The 21,941-nt window shown below is 36.2% G+C and overlaps 1 long non-coding RNA gene across 2 annotated transcripts in view; it reads left to right on the top strand.

The window, feature by feature from the left end:
- LOC310897340 overlaps nt 1-21,328 on the top strand; it is a 96,430-nt gene extending 75,102 nt beyond the window's left edge. The window contains exons 4-5 of one of the 2 annotated variants that reach the window (XR_014582232.1): nt 12,667-12,765; nt 14,748-21,328. This is a non-coding gene — a long non-coding RNA (uncharacterized lncRNA). Of the gene's footprint in view, nt 1-12,666 lie in introns of both variants that reach the window. The other variant, XR_014582233.1, reaches the window with a different exon arrangement.
- Nucleotides 21,329-21,941: the final 613 nt, after the last annotated feature.

Raw genomic sequence — 21,941 nt, 5'->3', positions numbered from 1 at the left:
CAACATGAGCCTCCCCTGGTACAACTTGAGGCCGTTCCTTCTAGCCCTATCACTGGTTATCTGCGAGAAGAGGCTGACCCCCAGCTCCCCACAACTTCCTTTCAGGTAGTCGTAGAGAGCAGTAAGGTCTCCCCTGAGCCTCCTCTTCTCTTTCCCTCTAGTGGTCTGATCTACCCTATTATAAAGTTTGTATTAGATGCATGGTTGCTATCAACCTTTTGTCCAAAGATTCATATAAAAAAGGCAGTAAACATTTTGATTTTCTTAGTATTATTATTTATTCAAGTTCCCTATTAAATAATTGATCTATATTTTCTCTCAGCTTGCTCCTAATGAAATATAAGGTACTCTCTTTTCGTATTGCTTTCTTTATGTCTCGATCTTAAACCATAGCTTTTCTGATTTTTTCCATACATTATTTTGCTGTTTGTTTAGGATCCCCTCATTCACGTGTTCATGCTTCTACATTTTGTGTGTGTGTGTGTGTGCAATTCTTTGTAATCAGTTTATTCAATACATCTGAATGCTGCTATGGGGTCTTCTGCTTTTAGCATATTATCTTCTCTCTGTCTCACATTGTCACTGCCTGTGATACTGCCTATTTAGAAGCTGCAAGCTCTCTTACCATTCTTTCTGCATTGGCTTGATCCATCTCATTATTTTTCCGTGTTGTAGTGATGAGTCACTGTGGTCTTTCCTGGGCATTTGTACCTCATGCTGGGCCCTCAAAAAATTCTGCTGCAAAAAGATCTGTAGTTGTGTTTGTCCCTCCTGTCTTTCTCAAAGGAGAAAGAAAAGACAGAATGTTAGTTTTTCATGAATACAAATATATACGAACAGATAACCCACTAGACCAATGGGAGCTCCTCAGTAAACTTATTTTTCTGTATGAATGAATTTTAGTTTTGCTCACTAATTTATGTTGTTTCATTGTAATATTGCTTATATAGTACTTATGAGTCCTTCGCTGGAAGTATAGTTTTTTACATCTTGAAATTTACTTGCCTCATGTAAGCCTTCAGTTACATGGTGTCCAACTACTCAATTCTCAAGTGCTTTGCAGGGTAGTCCTCAGGAATTTCTGACACACACACACATTCAGATTACTTATGGTGTACCAATTATTTGCATTCCTGATATTTTTGGAAAGTAAATTGGAAAGTAGAATTTTTCTCTGATTAACAAAAAGTCAATGGCTAAGGTAATTGTTAAGTAAAATCTTGATATTTAAGATTCACAACGAGTAAAATATATACCTTTATATCTGCTTGAAGGCAATATTCAAGCTTCCATAGTACATATAAGAAATGTAATCTAACTGTGAACTCTGCCAAAGCACATGAATTATGTGTTATTCTCGATTACTCTTAAAAATACTCGTATGTTCTTCACGGCCCTTACTACATGGACCTATTTTGGTCCTGCATTACAATAATTTCCTGCCTTTTAGAATTGATTTTCTAAAATGCTGCCATGAATTTTTCTTATCTGTCCCCCACTACCTTTGTCTTTGAATCCCTTTGGAAACTTCTTCTGCATTTCCCGTTGGATTCAATTTTCTCATATTCCATTCTCTAACTCTTCCCTGCTTTCATACATTCTCAATTGCCTTAATCCAACGCCATTTAAACGATCTCTTCATTTTTAATATCTTTGTTTTCCTCTTGGAGCTCACTTACATCTTTGCTAAGCCAAATTCCACCCTTCTCTTTGAAATTCTTCTTGCACCAGTGATAACATAGACATCAAACAAAGAGATGAAGTGAATAAATGTTATAATCCTCTTTCTTGACAAACGCATCTTCTATTTGGCATTACATGCTCACACTGATTTACCTTTCTCTCTAAATTTTAAGCTCTCAGAAGTTGGAAGCTACACTGTGCACACTCTCTGGGCTCAGCATGTAATTCCAACAGCAATGATGATATGACTGAGAGAAAAAATAAGAAAAATTCCTAATATTTTACAAAAATGAAAGAGAATATGTTTATTGGGACAATGTTTATTATTCACTGTGCTTTAGACATGATTCAATTATTCCAGTAGTAAAAATTTTAATGATGATGATAATAATAATACAATTATTTAGGAATAAATATTTTATATCACAATGTAATTGATTTAAATTGAGAACTCTGATTTATTTTTTTTCCTAGGATTAAAAAAACAGTTTGTAAGACACAAGAATCTGTCTGAAAATTTTAAACTCATTAATGCTGATGAAAAGTAGGGTTTTGAAAGTACTTTGAAAGTACCAGACCATTACTAATTTTTTTAAGAAATGAATTAACAAAGATTTCAGAATTGTCTAGGTCTGTCTTTCAAAATTTAAGATTGTTTAGAATCTGGATTTAGCATGTTTAGATGAATAGAGAGAATGTCTTAAACCTATGTGAGGCTACTTGGAGTTGCAAAAAGCTATGCCACTTAAGAAATTTTGAAAATATATTACTAAATCTATTGTAATGTCAACAGGAATTATATTTCAATGCTTTGTATATCATATGAGTTTTCAAGTCAGATCTCACATAAATGCAAAGAATAGAAGGCTGATGTAATTCTCAACAGAATGTAAATGCTATTTTGCAGTTCAGAGTTTCATTAGGATCTTCATATAAATTCATTTCCCTCTATTTTTTTTTTCCCTTTTTCAAGTGAACTAGATGTTTTCCATTGCAGCACTTAAGTATCTCCAAATTAATGGTGTTAGAAATCCAATGACAAGAAGATTTTATGGGAGGAGGCAATGGTAGACCCCTAGCACTGCATGGAATAAATAATTGGCAGGCTTAAAATTCTGGTAAAATGCTGTGATGTTGGTCAACCACCCAACAACACGGCAAGCTAGAAGGACTTGAAAGCAAGATACATTCTTAATTCTTCTCCTGTCAGAACTTAGGACATATTAATTTTAGAGACAAAGTGCAATATGGAATTACTTTTAAATATTCACTGTAATGTAGGATCTCATGTTTTTTGTAATTTCCTAGAGACAAATGGTAAACAGTTTTGAGGAATGTTTTTTGCATTTTTTTTTGTCATTCAGACAACAGCATATAGCTATTAAAGGTGACCCTTTGAAAAGGAAAAGAAGGATTAAGTATTTGCTGCTATTTGCTAATACCTAGCTTTGTTTTGAATGATGTGAGGAAGTTGTATTTACGAGCAGTAAAATATCCTACCTGCAGAAACCTTCAGTTATATAACTTGTAGTTTGATCCAGGCTGCAGGGAAGTAAATGACAATACTTGCGTAGAGGGCAATAACAGCAGGATACACTCAGTGATTTATAAAACAGTCTGAGTAGAGACCGAAAGGGGAAAAGAAATGGAAAATAAAGAAATAGTAAAACTAATGCAGACTCTAAGATGATGTATGTAGATCCAGTACAGGGGTACGTAGATTCAATTCAGTCAATAATAATAAAGATAAATATGTGATGCTAGGTAGGCTGGATAGTTGTCTTGGAATTACTTGTTCAGATCCCACACCAGAATTTGTATTTTGGGACTTGGAATACATGATATTTTTGAAAAGTCAAGGCATGTAAATGTTTTGTCCATTTAAAACTGAGTCCATCGATTACTAAAAGTCATAAGGTGACTTTTCAGTAATGTTTTCTGTGCTAGATCATGTTTGACAAGATTTCTCTCACCTAAAAGCAAAAGACTGGCAAACCTGAGAATATTTCTTGTTGTCATTCCTTTTTTTACCTAGTACAGGGTTAAAAACAGTACAAAATCTTAAACTATATGCGTCTAAGTTTAGGTTCTATTCTACAACCAACATGCATTATAGCTGTAGAAAAAAATCAAATCAATTGAGCCATAGATGAGGTAGATGTGGGCTGAAAGTGATTAGGCAATGATGAAGATGCTTATTCTACTCAGATCTGCCCAAATATAGCTGTTATAGATATCAGTTTCTAGGGCCATAAAAATTATAATGGTTTGATATTGATATTGAAGATCTTGAGCTTCTTGTTACATTTCAGCAAATATATGGTATTCAAATTCATGAGGAAGCCTTCACAGGCATGTCCAAGAAATGAATAAATGTTTCCTTTGACTGTGATACTGTATGAGAATGATCACAGAATCACAGTAAATAAGTAAGAAAATTAGAAAATCATTTACCCTATTCACTTCCCTCAAGTTTTAGGACTATCCTGACAGGCGTTTTTGCCCAGAAAGATTTAGAAATGAACTAGTGACCAATGTTATGATAGATTCCAAAGATGATAATTATGCGGAAAGTCCAAAGGCTTCTCTAATATGTTTTGTTTAAGAGTCAAAACAAATGGCTTTTGTTGTTGTTGTTGTTGTTTTGTTTTGTTTTCAAGCTTTTTTACACAAATAGTCAGCAACACAAACGGTTCATCTTCTTCTTCTTTTTGTCCTTCTTAGGAGTAGGAAAGCCAGGATTTTCATGAAATCAAGGAACTGTAGTTAAAGCTCAGCCAGCTAATATAAGTTTTTTATAACTGTAAAATAAGGAACATTGGCAAGTACAGTGTGACTTCCTCTTATTTTCCCCTTTGTTTTGCTTGTTTTTCTGTCTGTTGCAGACGTCTTTGATGGGGTCATTAATTTACAGGGTGAAAAAAAATCTTTACCTATGGAGACAGCTATAATAAATCTACTGCTAAATTTTCCAACTTGTATGAAGTGTAATTGTGACATCTGAAAGAAGAGGTAAAAAACGGAATCTAAAATTGCTCTTTTAGAGAAATGGATAACTTTAGCTACATTTGCATAGTGAATACTTGCAGTAAAGCTGATATTAAATATCTTTGAAGATTGATTTCTGGTTTTCATAGCTATCATGGTTATGAAGTTATGGAGATCATATTTAAAACAGTTTTTAGGAATTGCTGTTTTTCAACACCTGCAAAATTCAAATCAGGTCAAGGTTATACCAGTACATTAGTGTCTAGATTGAAGATATAGGTGTACTCTATTGGTTTAATGTGCCAAGCTGAGAAATTATGTTCTGGGTCTAAATTTTATTTTCAAAACACTTACTAGTTCAGAGAATTTAAATCTGGGGGTTTGGCCTAGGCTTGTTTAGCAATTTTATACCATGGAAGAAAATAAAGTCTACGAACATTATTAATTCTCATAAACAAAAATGTCAAGTTTAAAATTTTTTCCTTATGTTGATGTGATACCAAATGCAGAGCTCTACTGCATGCTTCTAGCCCTTATTGCTGACAATTTTGTTACAGAAGCGTGCTGTTATTTCACTTGAAAAACATTCTTTTTGCATTGCCCTGTATTCAGGGCAAATATCTAACTTTCAAGATCACATTGAACAGAATAACGATGAGTCTTTCCCAGAAGCATTGTACTGTTCAAGGCTAAATGCCTTTTTGTTCAGCATCAACTTTCTTTTTAAACACAAACAGGAAGTTGCTGCCTATTTCATATACGATGTTTGGTGTTTATTTCTCTCAATAATTCAAAGTTACTTCCTTTCCATAACTGTTATGTGTATAATGACAATAAATCAGTCTCTCTAAGGAAAATGATAATGCCAAATAGAAAAAATTAATTTAGGTGACTATGACTGATTCATTCTCTCTGTCCATGACCCAAATGCATATTATAATCTGTTCAAATGAAATGAGTTTAAATGAGTTGAAAAAAAAAGTCTACAAGCATGAAAGGTGTGCGGAAAGGTGAAAAATTGTACAGTTGATATGCACTTTGCTTAAACAACAGTACTTGCAGTCTTTTGTTCTATAGAAGTCTCCATCCTTTCTGTCTAATACAGAACCCTGTTTGGAAATATTCTTAAGGATGGTTGTGACTTTACACAAAGAAACAATGTGTGACTTTAGCAGACTTCCCTGGTCTATCTCTCATTTGTAATGCCATCCTTCCCAATCATGCTTGTCTCTTCTGATATACTGCCTCTCATGTACACTATAAGCTCTGTAAACGTCTCTATAATGACTAGCTCACTGAATCCCTGCTCCTTGATGGCAGCTACCATAATGCAAATAATAAATAATAATAGTGTCTGTACATAACTACAGCAAAGTCAGTGAAGCAATACATTTTCATGGATACACAACGATTCTAATAGTATATTACTCTGGGGTCAAATCTTTTCCCTGTATCACATGGCACCATGTCAAAGCAGGAACTACAGCTCAACTCCTGCAGTAAGATCTATATTTGAATCTTTATGACGCTCAGTGAATCTCTGTGAGTATGTTTATCCACTCTTTTGTATGTATTGAGTGAAATACTTTTATCCTTTGTAGCCTGTATACCTCAGTGATGTTACCTGCATATTCACCTTACTCTCTTTTCTGTAAATTAATGATTAAGCAATGTTAGGAGTCATCTTCAAAATAATGTACTCTGAACATCTTCTGAGTAATGTACTCTGAACAATATATGCTTAACTACTATTCTTAACTCTATTTTACTTAAATACCATACCTGTGCCAGATAAATATTAAAAAGGTCTGTTAGAGATTTCAAAAAATGTCTGTCAACTTTACATAATGGTCTCACCCTGCATATTCTGAACTCTTAGCATTCTCATTAGAATAATTTTAACGATGTTTTTGAGATGCAGTGATTGAAGGATCTGTGGTCTTAATTTTTTTGAACATGTGCTTCATTAGGCTGAAAGTCTAAACTGTTAACATTTAGATGCCTTGGTGATAGTCATACTCCATGTGTTTTCATTTAGTCACACCTTTGCCAACATATTTGTCTCTGTGAAAAGTTATAGTATTTAATAGAAACTCCCCTTGCTTTCGAGCTGCCCTAGATTTAAAGTCACAAAAAGAAGTAATTAAATTTAACAGAAATTGCAAATTCTAAACAAATATATTTATGTGTATGCTCATGTGCTGCATTCTTAAAAGAAACACTAAAATAACACCAAGATTAGAAGAGCAGTTCTTTTGCTTCAAAGGTTTGATTGTCAGTAGTGAACTAGAAAAGGAAATATTTTCGATACAAGACTTTTTATATACACTGGATCCCTACATCAGACACCCTAATTTACATTTTGGAATCACTTTCTGTTCTGATTACTTGCTCTTGCTGAGCAGTGAAAAAAAAATATGTCGGATTAAAAAGTACAATAATGGAGCTATCTTGCCAAACTCATTGCATTCAGACAACTGTGAGGCTTCCTCCTCTCACAGTAATTTGACTGAGAATATATACCCACTGTGTTGAGATTTATGCACTGGGAATGGAGCACAGAATTATTCCAACAACTTGCCAAAATTCTGAAAGCAAAAGCTTTTCAAGTCTAAAGCAGTATTACTGTTGTTTAAATGCCATTTGTAGGCAATAAGCAAACTACCACTAACATATTCGGGTTCAGTACTTTCTCTCTACAGCGAGTGCATTAACACATAAAACAAAAGTAACCGGTCCTCTGGGAAATTCAGTAGTCCAATACAGCAGGGTAGTTATTTCTGGAAAGCTATTTTTATATATGGAACACTACTGGGCTGTGTAGGCCGCTGTAATATTTTGCTATTAGGTGAACACATTGAAAGATTTTAATTGGCATGTGATTTCAGTTGTCTTCCCAGGGGAACAGTGTTAACTTTATGTACTGATTCAGTTCATTGTACCTGTAGAACTGCTGTTAAAGGAATACTGGCAGCCTGGATCTTTTGAAAGTAGATAATATGACTAATTTTCCAACACATACACACAAAAATAAGCAGCCCCTGAGCACCTTTTAAACAGCGTGCCTTTTATTAAATTCTTCATATATTTCACTTAAGAATTTTTTTAAAAAGATTGTTTTTCCACCGTTTTGTACACTGTCAATAGCCAGCATTGCCTTCACACAAAAAGTGGCCCATTGTGAAACTGAGTTTTTCCTGCTGACCACTGGATAGACATATGCGGTAACTGTGCAAAAAGATTCCTTTTCTTATCTTGAAATGTTTCTGCTGTTTAGAGAGAAGAGGATCTACTCTTTTCATCCTGGTGCAGGGACTGAGATAGAAGTATGTGAAAGGAATACAGTTAATTTGTTACTCATGGAAAATAGGTACAGTTAAATCAGCAACTGATCAAAAGCCTACTGAAATCCCATAACTTAGTTCAAGCTTTGTTTGACATGCAAAATTGGCATTTTCCTTGTTTTTTTTGGGCAAGACACTTTTTAGTTTTGAATACAGAGAACAGGCAACACACGTGATGCTTGGTTCTTCAGCTCACATGAATAGGTTCTGGTATCCAGGTGTCAGGTGATTCTGACAGTTTCAGGAAGAAAAAAATATCCCACATAGATAAAACACTCCTTCAGAACAGATAACTTTTCTCTGCAGTCATTACATTAGGTGAACTGTTATGATTCAGTAAAATGCTGAAGCTATTTTTCATGTATCATGCCAGGCAGCAGTGCTATTTGTCTCTATTAGGGCTCCCTGCACAGCCTAAGTGGGATGGCCATTTACTCACTGTGTAGTGCTTATTGTACTCACTTGTAATAGTTAGTTCTCCCTTGCCTCGATTTTCTCCTTTTTCTTCACCTTAAATGCAAATTTATCCCATCATGAAATGTTACTATAAATTGCAGATTTTTTTCCAAACCTAGGCAAATAAATTAAAGCCACTCTTTTCAACTCAGCCACCTCTTCTTTGGTGATTCCTACTGCTTAGGTATTTGAAGCTCTTTAAACTCCCTCCCTTTAAACTGTGACTGCTTGTGCTCTGCCTCTTGTTATGGCACTCTCTTGCCGACACGTATTATTTCATTGCTTCCCTGTGCTTATTCTGCCTGCTTGTTACCTTTCCTTAGCCCTGTTACATTTACTTCACAAGTTTTTCAGGTTCCTTCTGTATTTGCACTGTGGAAGCTGGGCTATATGCATAAAGCTCCCCATAATTCCACAATAGCTAGAATAGATACTTGTTACTCTAATACAGGAATTTCAATCTGATGATTGAGGTTACTTTGAGCATGTTAATTCTTAAAAGACTCAGAGGAAGCCAAGCTGGACGCTGCTGGTAAAAGTTCTGGGCAAGAGCTCTCAGCTGGACAGAAAGAATTGCTTCCAAAGTAATGTTTTAATTATTACTAATAACAGCCAGTACTGTGGTGGAAACACTGTCTCCTCATTATCTTGACAACTGGTCAAGCTGGGATCTTAGAGGCAGTGTTCAAATCAAACCGTAAGCCTTCGTCCTTGGCCAGAGCGCTAGAGGTGATGGAAAGACAGAGATGGCACAGAAACAGAAGAGCTGCTGGTGACAATCTGAGCTCATTTCCTTCATGTGAATGCCAAGTCTGTTATGTGCTATTGCACAGCTTGGAATAGAAAAAGAAAGGAAACCATGTCCTGCTGCCTCATAACTATAAAGCATCCAGGAGACAGGTAAGTTCCCAGTAATGCCCTGAATCATGATTGGCCCCTTTGGGTGTTACTGGTATGCAGCATCGTTATAGTGGTCTCTGCCCCTGGGCCTTAGCACTGCCTGCTTGCCTTGTGCATACAGGGCAGGCACAAGGGGTATAACAGGGAAACTGGGAAGGGGAATAGGACAGACTGTCCCTACAAGAGGCCTCCTGCATTGAGTATATTTTTTGTTTTACTTAGGAGAATCATGACCTGAAAGTTGAATCTACTGAGTGTAGAACGAAGATTGGGGTACATTTCACCAATTAACTGCCTGTCTGAAGAGTAGGGTGTCCAATGCATACTTTCTAGTTTCCCTTGGGAAGAAATGGGGAGTTCTAATGATCCCTGAGGGAGTACTTGATGGATCTTGATGGCCCATCAAGTTAGAGTCGCTGCTGGAGCTGCCCCAAGTGCATGTTTTATGTGCCTATTTGGATTGGGCGTAATCATCTTGGGAAGTTCGTGTATCCCTACAGTGCCTGAAGGGTAGCACAAGTGACTAGCTAAGATAGCAACTAACTAGTATGGGTATGTCTAGGTTGATGTCTGTGTTAATACTGTGCCATAGACAAGCTTTTAGTTTAATGGTAACATATACCAGCAACTTCTACTGTGAAATTCACCTAAGATACTTGTATTTCTGTTTATTTATTCATTCATTTATTTACTGTTTTTCTTCTCTTCTAAAATGGCTTTTTATCAGCAAAGAGTGAAGTAAGCCCAGGAGTACCACGCTTACATATGTTGAAACCTACATGTTGTCTACCTCTCCTCTATGACCACTTGAGAAAAGGAAAATCTTCCATTTTCTATACCACTGAGTTGTAACTTTAGAGATGAATGACAATGACAAAAACAAAAATCTATTTCTTCCTGTGTCTTTTTTCTGTGTCACTATTCCTTTGAAAAATTCAGAGAGACCACTAAGGGAAAATCCCGTTTACTCAGAACTGTGTGTTTTGAGCTGGAAAGGGAGAAGCAACATTTTGCCCTCAGTTAGTACTACAGCCAGACTCAACATGTTATGCTTTCTCTAAATTGGGAGTTTTCACAGCCTTTCTTCCACCTCATTTGTCTGAAAATTTAGTGGAAATATTAAACTTTAGGCTGTGAAATTTCCCAGATGTAACTGGGAACATATCCTCTCTGAATAAAGTGTTACTAAAAATGTCAACTAGCTTTACGCATATAGAACTCAGCCTACAATGCTCTGGGCATGTATTAGTGCTATGGTAATACTAAAACATTTCCATTCAGCATGTCAGAGTTTACAAAGATTCAGGTTTAAAATGGAAGTTTTTATATTTAGATTTTTTTTCCCATTGTACATTATTTTTTCCCCACAAGTTTGTTTGTAATAGGAACACAGCATATATTTTCCATCTGTTTAGCTATGTTTATTTAACATCTATAATGTCTTCTCCCAGTCTCCCAGTTTGATTACTGAATTTTTAAGCATAAACATGTAATTAAAAAAAAGAGACATTTAAGTGCACTAAAGTTTCAGTAATATACTACAAGTTTTTTTGCTGTTCTTGTTTGTTTGTTTATTTTTTTTTAAAGTATTAATTTAAATAAGATGCTCTGTACGGGCAAGGTTTTTTGCATCAGTACTCCACAGAATGCACCTATCTTCTCCCGATAAGGTGTTATGACTAGACTTTTTGTGAATGTCAAAAATAATTTGAATTTCAGCTCATGTTCTTTTTATTTCTGCATGTATTAATATTCCTGGCTTTAGTAGCTGGTCAATGGAAATTACAGGCTCTCTTCTGTTTTGATGAGTTAATGCCACCAATAATAACACATCATCCATCTTTTTTCAGTCAGAGCTAAGGTCTTTCTTCTCTGGTTGAATTGAAATCTCTTTGCTTATCTCTTACTAAGTCCTTTTAGTCTCATTATTAAGACTTCAGTATAATCAAAATATTTAAAGTTATATGAAAAAAAAAATGCCTGAAAAACCCGAATAAAGTTTTGGATCTGAGTTGCATGGATAAGAACTATGCTGAACTTCTGGGGCAGACTTACCATCATGGGTCCCTGTACAGAAGGAGGTGACAAAATAAGCCCTAAGCAGTAGATCCAGGCCAATGTGTTACTTTTGCCTCTGGCCTCTCTATTGTAGAGACATCTTACAACAAATTCTGGCATATGGAGCTCACAAAAAAAAGAATTCTTAGGAGGCTGTGGGTCAAAATACTGACTAAAATTTTGGGCACCTTAGGTCATATCTATGCACAAAGCTTTATCATTTTTTTTTTTCTGTGAAACAAAATAAATTTTTTAAGAGGCTTTGTATAATTCCTCTGTGGAGTCCAAATTCAAATTAGGTCAGATTATGTTGGTTTGGTTGAATTTGCAAATTTACTAGGAAAAGTTGTAAATTGCATCTGAACTACTGCAAGAATACCCATAAAGAGGTTTCCATCGAGTTACATAAAGTAGTTTTCAAACCAGCTTGAATTAAATAGATGCAACTGCTGTTTATAAGAAAAATCCTTATTTTTAGCACATGCTCTGAAGCTCAACAGTTGTGTTGATTGTTTGGGGAAAAAAAGAAAAGAAAAGACTTGGCATCAGTTCCTTAAATTACTATTTAATGGTTTTGTTTATTTGTTTGTTTTGTTTTGTTTTGTTTTGTTTCTGGTGGTTTCTGTTTTAAGATTTTAAGGAAAGTTCCACAGAACTAGCCTGCAAATGTCACTTTTTATTTGTTTATTTTTTTCCCCACAGCTGCTAAGATTCAATTTATTAGACTAATCGCAGCACACTCTAGCTATAAGTTTACATGGTATGATATTAGGAATAAAAAAAAGGATCTTAATCTGTATTTAGCTCTATAGATCATGTGATATTGGAGGGAAGAGTAAGTAAATATGGAATGCAGTTGCAATACATTTTAAAGAACTTTCCTACATGAGAAATGTCTGGGCAAAGACTCACTCCTGTGGGTAAAAGGAGGTACAAACTATTGTATAATATTTATGTTACAGTAGCAACAAGCTGGCTTAAGCCTGCTCAGGACCTAGAAGGTCCCTTATGACAAAACTTAGCTCTTGCCAGTAACAAGGTTAGATGAGAGAGAGAGAGAGAGAGAGAGATTTTTTTATTTATTTTTTTAAAGGAAAAAAATAGGAATACAAAAAAGTAAAAAATCATATATAAAATCTAGTATTTACTTCTCAGAATTTGCTTTAAGTTTCTTTATGATATAAACAAGTAACTATTTTGTTTTGTTTTGTTTTGTTTTATTCTGTTTTGTTTTCAGCTGCCTGTATTCTTGGCTGCATATTGCTGCAGGGACAGGATTAGGATGAGAACGGTAACCTTGTAGGACGTCTTATGGAGTCAATGCTGGCCATGACAGGTGCTGTGGGAGAAGGTGGTCTGTACTGAGCCCCTACTGACCTTTCACTGGCAGATAACACTAAAGGGAAGAAAAGGCTGATCCCTGAGCCTTGTGTCTAGGTTAGAAGCCTGAAACTGGAAAATATATGAAGTTATGTCTGGTGTTTTGTTATCTGTTGTTTTAGGAAGAGGTATGAATTTTGCCCTGAGAGAAAAAGAATTGGGTTGATGTCCCTTTGCTTCTATGCACAGAGGTGACCTAGCAGTTACCATGACATCCGGATTTATTAACCTCAACCCCCAAAATCCAGCCCACCTCTAGCAGTAAAGAGATGGGATTTTCTCTTACTGAAACTCTTTTAGTCTGGTCTTGTAAGGTTGCCTTTTTTTAAGGAGTAACCAAGCTCTCTGTTTAATGTGTCTTTCAATCAATACTTGTGAGGGCAAGAGTCTCTAAGGCATCTTTTGTTTAAAAATGAACTGTTGGGTCTGCCTTTAAGCACTCAAGTTTTCTTAGTGTGCTTCATCTGGATCTCTCAAAAGAGACCTTTACTTGCCTTTGTATGGTGGGGTCAACATCAAGCAAATTTCTGGTTTTCAAGGACTTTACAGTTATACTGCAGGGCCTCTGATGTGCTGCACTTTATATTGATAGACATATTTCATATGATTGCAGTCCTGGACTTACTGCTCTTCAATTTTCTCTTAATATTCTAGTTAGAGATTTCAGTCTATGTGAAAGTCATATTCTGGTTACTTACAGAAATATATATGAAATAAGATCTTCCCCAGAATCTTCTAGTGCAAAGCAGTAATGGTGGTAAACAGCCAAGAAGACACTTTGTCAATGTCTTATTTCTTAGTTTTTCTTTTCGTAGTGGTAGAAGCTTTTTTCTGTTTATAAAAAGTTTACTTAGGCTGTACGTGCATGAAAAAAGAGGGAATAACTGTGGTATAAAACTGGAGCAGATTAAATGACTGGTCCTTTTAAACAAGAAGAAGTTGCAAAATGAAAAACACACAGTTGGAAGACTGGCACATGCCCCTCTGATTCATGAAGAGTACGTTTCTCATAGTTGGGATGGGGCTAAACTGCATTCAGGGATTGCCTGACATGCTAGCATTTTAGAAATATTGGCAATACATCAGAGGTTTGCTCATTCCTGTGTCTATGAACTGAAGGAGTTAAGATACACCAGACATGTAGATTGCCTTTGCTGCCTGATGAATAGACAAATAAGAACCTTCTTTCAAATCTATGGAATTTAAGCCTTCCATGGATTGTTTTCACAAATGACCAATAGCATTATCAATATTTTAAAAGCTATTAATAAAACATTTTTTTATCTAAATTAATCAGATTGACCTATGAAAAATGTTTGAGGATTCGAAGATATTTTTTATCATTGCTACATGCAAAAAAAAATTGTTTTGAAACGTAAGTAGGACTGAGAATATGGTATGATATCCAGCTAATTCTCATAATCACCACCTCTTGTTTGCAGAACTTCGATATATTTGAATAACAAAAATACTAGAAAGGCTAGAAATAACTTATAAGAAGTCCCAAGTCCCAGGTTCCCAAGGTCTGTATCACACGTGTCCATTTAAACTTCATCTACTTCCTTCATCAAGGAAATGTGTAGTGAAAGATCAAATGAACAAGTCCTGATGCAGTCATTGAAAGTGACTTTCTTAAATATGGAAGGAGTTTTTTACAAATGCCTAACTGTTCATTATTTTCACTATTTACTATCTATTTTTGCAAATTTTCTGGTACAAAATTTAGTGCGAGAGAGTATTATCAGCTGAGTGGGCAGTGGGTGAGTGACTAAGGATGATATGGAAATGGAAAAAGTACAAATTTGTTGATTTTTACTCTGGAGTCTGTGAGTCTTTAGAACTCTGGCTTACATTCAAATTATGTGCAAAAGTATCAAAAAAATGTGATCCTATGGTAAAAAGAGTTAACTGCTGTACAAAGACATGCACCTCTCTCAGACAGGTGTGGAGATCTGCAAACTGAAAAAAACAGAAGCATCTTTAGCTCTATAATGGAAACTACACCAACATTGTGCTGCCTTGTGTTGTTTTGACCTCACTGTGTTATTCTGAAAGAAATAGACCAGAAACATTTATAAAAGTAAGTAATATCAAACTGCAGTTTATCTTTGAAGGCAAGTTTAGCTTTATAAAGAAAATAAGAGCCCACAGTGATGGGGAAAGGAATAATTTTTGCTGTCTATTTTGGGTAGAAGAGGCCTTAAGGTGCACAGTTGAGTAGGTGGGGTTTTGGCATGTGCTCATTTGTCATTTCTTGTGGGCTAGCTTTACTCTCTTAAATATTTATTACTTAATCCAAAAAAGTAATAATAGTAATGCTGTAACATTTCTCTGGCTGTGTTCCCTCTGCAGGGTAATTACTTGTGATGAGTGCTTAAAGGCACACTGGACCCAGCTTGAATCTCTGGCTGGAGAGAAAATGATCAAGATGATTCTTACCTGTCTGAGTTCCAGTCCCAGAGCTATTGTGGAAATATTTCATTGTCAGGACCACTGTAACAGAATTTCAAATCTCAGAGCCTTTAATTATAAGATTAAGAGCTTCCAAGCTAGCAAAAATAACTGAAATGTCATTTCTGGTTGTTTGTACGCTCATTCATTTATTCACTTAGCTAACTAACTAGAGCCAGATACAGCACTTCCAATAAAGCTAGAAGTTGTAATTTTCTTTCTCTGTGTTTATAGTCCCTTTGAAAATGTACACTGTAGGCTGGGAGTGATTCAGCTAGCTAAAATACTTACATACAAAATGGTCTGTGGAAATACAAAGCCCATGTATCAAACAGGAGGGTACTACTTCATATCAGTATATTTTCCAAGAGGTCAAATTGAGACACAGAGGAAGAAAAAAAAGGAATTCTGAGCACCTCCAACATGTGACTGGTGAGTCCCCTTTTGGTCTCTTGTCTGACAAGGTCTGCTGGAGCACTTTTGTGTTCATTGATGCTTCCTTTTGAGCCCTCAGGCTTGACTACAATTACTGGGTGAACATAAGAAACGGAAACTCTTTGTATAAAATAGTATCCTCCAGAGCCAAAGATGGGAAGTGCTATCAATAGTCTCTCTCATTTCTGTTAACAGTGACCCAAATGATGGGTATACTGAAATGGATGCATTACCTGGATGACACTGGCTTTTTTTTATTTTTTCCTTCTTTTTACTACTAGGGTATCCAGCTTTGCAGGAGTAAGATAACATTCTGCTCCCACTGAGGGTAATAATAACACTTTCACAGCCTTTTGGCATCATACGTAGATGTGGTCAGGTTTCATTGAGTGCTCCAATGCCATTAATGATCTGCTTTAGCCTTGCTTTAGAGCTAAGAGGCCGCTGGTTCTCCACCATTACTTCGGAGTAAGCACAGAATGACTTACACAAATGCATCTGTTAAACAAAGTTCTTAGTCTTCCTAATTCTTCCTTCATTCCTCATGGCAGTTTGTATGCGAGATAATTGGGATCTTACATAGTAGGGGCAAAAAAACATCTGTCTGAGCCATCTATAATTGCTTGCTGTGTGACAGTTTCAGAGAAGTAGCTCATCTGAATTACAAGCTTTTCTTCCACCACTTAAAGCAGTGATAGCAAAATAAACAATAAATGTGCTCTATATCATTATCTTGAATGACAGGTCAAAAATTTCAACACTGAAAAATAACTTCAGACATTATTTTTACCCTGTTAAAATATTAATAGGGTTGCAAGTATTTATTGTTGTGTATTTTAAAGTGGCATCACCAGGGCATAGAAACACCTGAAGCGATTATCAGTGGACATCGTTAATACTAGCCATGTGTGCCAAGGCAGACTATAGTGACACTACACTGAAGGGCATCAATACCTTGTAGCTGTGAGAGTCCAGGGGTAGGTTCAGGTGGATCAATGCAACATTTTAAGCATGAACTCTGGTCATATTCAGTCCTGAATTCATTTTGTACCCATTACCATATAAATGCATTATGAAGGTTCTTTAATGTGTTTTGGAAAGTGATTGCTCTTACAAGAAGTGGCTGGGGCAACCAAGTCTGGTACTCTCTGTCCAATTAGTCCTCAAGACCTTCAGAGAAATCCCAGCATCGCATGTAACAAGGGTCACTGAGGTATGTGGGATACCCAAGTTCAGGCTCTCCTTAGAGTAGCCTGGACTTGACTGGGCCTGACTGAGTTATGGCTGTTTTATATCTGGTGAGGAAACTGGGGATGGAAGGAACAGCCTGGGAGCTTGCTACACTAGGTTTCCTTTTGAATCTGCACTTGACCAGATGCTGAGGCTTTGTATCTTCCATGACTCTTAACTACATGTGAGGCTTCTTCACACTACAGCACAAGACATCTGCAGGGTCTTATCTTGTAACAAGTGTGATACACTGCACAACTAATCTTGGCAACCATCTCAGTGCTGACTACTTGTTATTTTGCTGAGGTCATAGGTAAGGCTTTGTGCTGCTCTGTGAGGGAGTTTAATGTTTTGTGTGCAGTGTGTTTCATTATCAGCTGGAGGCAGAAGAAAATTCCTTCCGGAGACTCAGAAGCTGTTGCTGCGTGGAAACATGCTGTGTGAACAATGGGTAATGACTAATGCATTAACTTGACATTTTCCTGCTTTTAGGGTTAGATATTTATGAGGAATTACTTATTTATTTATTTATTTGTTGTTGTTAAAAGCATAGCCACTTAAATACTAGGCAAATTCAAAATTTATAGGTGTATACTGTCAGAAACCAGCACCACCCAAACTACCAGTTTGTTTAATGACTCTTCTAACATCTCAGTCTTCAGCACTTCCTTATCTCTAATGTCAAATAATAGTATTGTTCTCTCATGGGAATCACCTATATATCCGCTTTGTGAAAAGGTGATCCAAATAAATTTTAATTCTTTGTGATTTTAGCCTCTTTACCTGTTTCCCTTTCCCTCTTCAGGGGCCATTATGTCAGATAGTTTTTCAAGGTTCATTCTTCTGAATGCCTAGGTTATTCTCTGCTATTTTTTTTGTTTGTTTTACTGGATATTTATTCTTTAAATTCCATCTTAGTTATCCTCATTTTGTCTTTCCATTTATCTACCTAGTTCATTTTTTTCATCTGTCTCCAATTGGTCTAAATTTTTGGAAATATTCTGTTGACATACTATAACCACACATTTTTTTTCCTTTATTTCCTACTGGGAAATCTGTAAGTCTGTGTCAGCTATTATATCACATTTATGATACATCTGTGTCAAGTCTACAGTTTTAACTTCCATGCCCCTTTTTTTCCAAGTTTTAAAAATTACCACATTTTTCCTGCCTTTTTCAAGTTATGGTAGTGCTGTAATTTTTTTCTGACTCATCCTTCAGTCAGAATGGTGATCTTCCATTGTACTTTATTCTATTGCTTCCCTCTATTTCCTACCTGAAGTAGGAGCCTTGCCTGAGTGTAGACTTTCCTCAAAGTTGTGTGTGGCTGAACCTTACTGAAGTGTATATGCTTTAAGATATACGTGTATGACATTGGATCGATTGTTTTATATTTTCCATTTTGGAGCTGAATTCTGCCAGTCTGCTGAGGTTTTCTGTTGTCCGCTGTAAGACTAGAAATAAGTGTTCCTTATGCTGAAAATGGCTTTAGCCATGTTGCCTGGCTTGTCAGACAGCTTCTATATTGTATGTGCAAAAAAATGGTATGGCGTGGGCAAATTCAGTGATTTTGCTAGCTACAGGAGTGGGAAAAGAAACACATTTCCATGAAACAAACAAATTTTGAAATTGCTTTTTTTTTTCTTCTTTTTTTTTTTTTTTCCTTGTTCTCATTTAGATTGTAGGGGATCGGTTTCATATAAAAGAATGATTGGACTTTCATGTTTGTGGTCATAGGGACAGTTTTATTCTGATTCAGTGATCCATTGTTACCATTTTTGTTTTACTATGTTTGTTCCAAAGGCTTCTAGAAACCTTATAAGCAGACAAAGTTCATATCTCAAATAACTTCCAATGCTTGGACACATGCTGAAGCAAGGAAGCATAACAAACAATAGGGGGTGATAATAGAAGGAAACTGGAGGGTAATGACAATAAAAGAAAGCAGTCATTTAGGCTGGCTGTTTGCACAATGTGGTGATCTTGAACCATCTGGAAGTTTGTTTTAATAAATAAATAACATCTGTTTCTCTTCACCGCTGCACAACCTAACCTTTAGTAGTTGCTTGATTTCTCCAAGGCACACAGCAGAAGTGAATTTAGAACGATGTGTAGTCTTAGTCATACAGAGGAGTTCCTGGAGACCATCCATGAAGACATTCAGATACAAGGTTAAATATGCCCAAGCTGAAGCAGTTTCTGAAGGGATATAGCCACGCGCTGATCGACATCATTTGATAAAGTTATTTAAAATCCAGCAACCTTCATTGCCTTTTGAGCATGAACAGAGAAACATCCCATTGTTCTTAGCATAAAGAGCTGGTGTTTCAACTGTGATGAAGAGGCATCAATTTTGTTCTGCTGCTACAATCTACAAACTCATAGCTTTGAAGCTTGATTTTCAGGCATTAGCTCCTTGGTAGAGTGAAAATAGATTGGCTGGAATTTTAAATGCAAATGCAAAGTTATTGTCAACAGGTGAAAAACTGCTGCAATAACCTTCCTCTTCTGCTTTTTGGGGCTCCTTTAGCCCCTTTTGTGGCCTTGGTCACTGTGCTATCAGATGGCTTAGCCATAAGCTGTCTTTCTGTTTGAATTGTCTTATGACTGGGCCCAAACCACCAAGGCTCCCATCCTGATGGCTTAATGAAAGTGATGTGCCAAACCAATTTGACAGATAGTTTATTACTAATAGGCGATATAATATCAGATCTACCATAGATTACTGCAGGATGAAATTGCATGCATTATTATCATTTGAGAAAAGGGATTGACAGTGGAAAGCAAAAGGAAATTTAAAACATATCTAACCCATCCTATAAGATTCATAAGAAAAGTTCAATTTATTTTTAAGGTGTATATTTGTAATGTACTTGAATATTTGATGACAGATTAATAAAGTTTTATTTTCTGAAATGGAAAATAAATTGATCTTGATATTTTGGGTCAAATATTGTATGCAAAATCCTAATCAATCACTCTGGAGAATTAAATTCGTATTCGTCTGTGCTTTCATGTACGAATATAACAATTACATCATTCTGTTTTGTATAACCAGCATATCGGATACACTTTAAATATGCATTGTCATGCCAACAGGTCCTTCAGCAAAAGCAGCTTGCAAATTTCAAAAGTAAAAAGTTATTTGTTTAAATGACCTGCAACCTAACATGGTTCATGCTGCTGTAAATCACTTAGCCTGTTCTTCTGAAAGCTTGCAGAGCCACAGCTAAAGTTTGTTTAGGAAAATGTGCTTTGATGAGAATGCATTAGTATGACTTATAATAGGAAAGTAATATGAATGTGTTTGACACTGTGTATGTGAATTCACAATGTTATTATTAAAAAATGCTTTTTCTTGTTTTGTCTATGTTTAACCTGTTTTCTCAAATGAAGATGTGCACTAGATAGAGTAAAATGAGACAAACTCATTAGCAAGGCTTTCCCAAAACATCCTCAACTCACAGCATCTCGGCTTAGAATAAACATACTTTTACACATACAAAGGAGAAGAGAGAAAGAGAGAAACAGAACATACTAATATCACCTCTAATGCTGTTTTCAAATGAAATTACCTGTTAGGTAGTGGAAAGCATCATTCAAAGAAGCTGAGAATGTAGTTTTAACAACAGTCTGCTGTTTGGATGTCATATTTGGCATTTCTTCTTAGATGAGGACATAAGGGGCTTACGCTGCATTGACAGTGCCAGCATGCACACCTGTGGTACGGAGAAGGCAATGGTTCCACTCCAACCACTAGGCACAGCCATAAGAGTGTTAGCGGTTTGTGCCTGTGTTGTGTTGTGACAACTGAATCTTTTTCCCATGTGACAGATGATTCTCAGGGCTATAGGAATGATATTGGTTGTTCTTAGTTGCTATTTCACCTCATTGTGTTTAGTGTTCATCACGTGTGTTTACATTAATAAGGACATTTTTCAAGTATTTTGTTGTTGCTTAATTTAACAAAGGATCTTGAACAAGCTGCTGTGCCTTCATTAGTGCTCATGTGGTTATTTTAACATAGCTCACTCTAGGTTGTGAGACAACTGTGGGCATTGGTATGTGTGACATCTACAAAGATGTGTGACATCTTTCTAAACTTGGGAAAATTTTCACCTTAATTGAGATCTGTTTTTTGAAATTAACTTATTGCTAGTATATGGAAAATGTTTTGGGGGAAAAAAATGCTCCAGTAATTGCTTAGAAAGTTTCATCTGTGTCAAAATTGGCTACATATGGCTGTTGGCTGTCAGGTTCTTCTAAAAATAGAACAATTCAACAATTCACCATAGTTTTTTGTTCGTTTTGAGCATTACACAAACTATAGAATCATAGACTTATAGAATAATTTATGTTGCAAGGAATCTGTGGAGGCCATCTAGTGCAACCCCAAATCAAAGCAGGACCAATTGGATGAGGATGCTATGGACCTTGTTCAGCCAAGGTTTAAATATCTCCACAGGTGAGGATATCACAGCCTCGCTGGGCAGCCTGTTCCAGCACTTGACCACCCTCATGGTAATTCTTCTTCTTGTATTTAATAGGAATATTCCAAGTTCCAACTTGTGTTTTTTACCTCTTGTCCTATTGCTGTGCACCCGTAGTTAGAATCTGGCTCTGTCTTCTCGGTGACCTTTAATCAGACAGTTGTGGAAAGCAGTGATCCTGAATATTTCTGTGGTGTGCGTTTGCATAGTCTACTACACTATGTATCCACTTAGCATTTTCAGCGTGCCCCTCCAAGACTTGGGGGGGACTGACAATTCATATTCTTTGGATGCTCTTCTTAAGGAGCATAGTTTTCTTGAGCTTCATTACTAATACTAGTGGCTTCAAAGTCATGGGTGACATCTCACTGGTGCAGAACTTATGAGTTTGTCCAGGACATTCTCACCAACTTGTTGAACTACCAAGGTGTATGTGAACTTATGCAGCCTTTAACCCCTTAACAGTGGCAGATACCTCTGTTCTCACCTGAGTACAGCCCTACTGAATTGGTCTCAGCGTTCTTGC

Source organism: Anser anser, assembly GCF_964211835.1.
Source record: "Anser anser genome assembly, chromosome: 3".
Classification (NCBI taxonomy): domain Eukaryota; kingdom Metazoa; phylum Chordata; class Aves; order Anseriformes; family Anatidae; genus Anser; species Anser anser.
The sequence above is the reverse complement of the archived record's forward strand: the minus strand, read 5'-3'. Positions and strand labels throughout refer to the sequence as shown.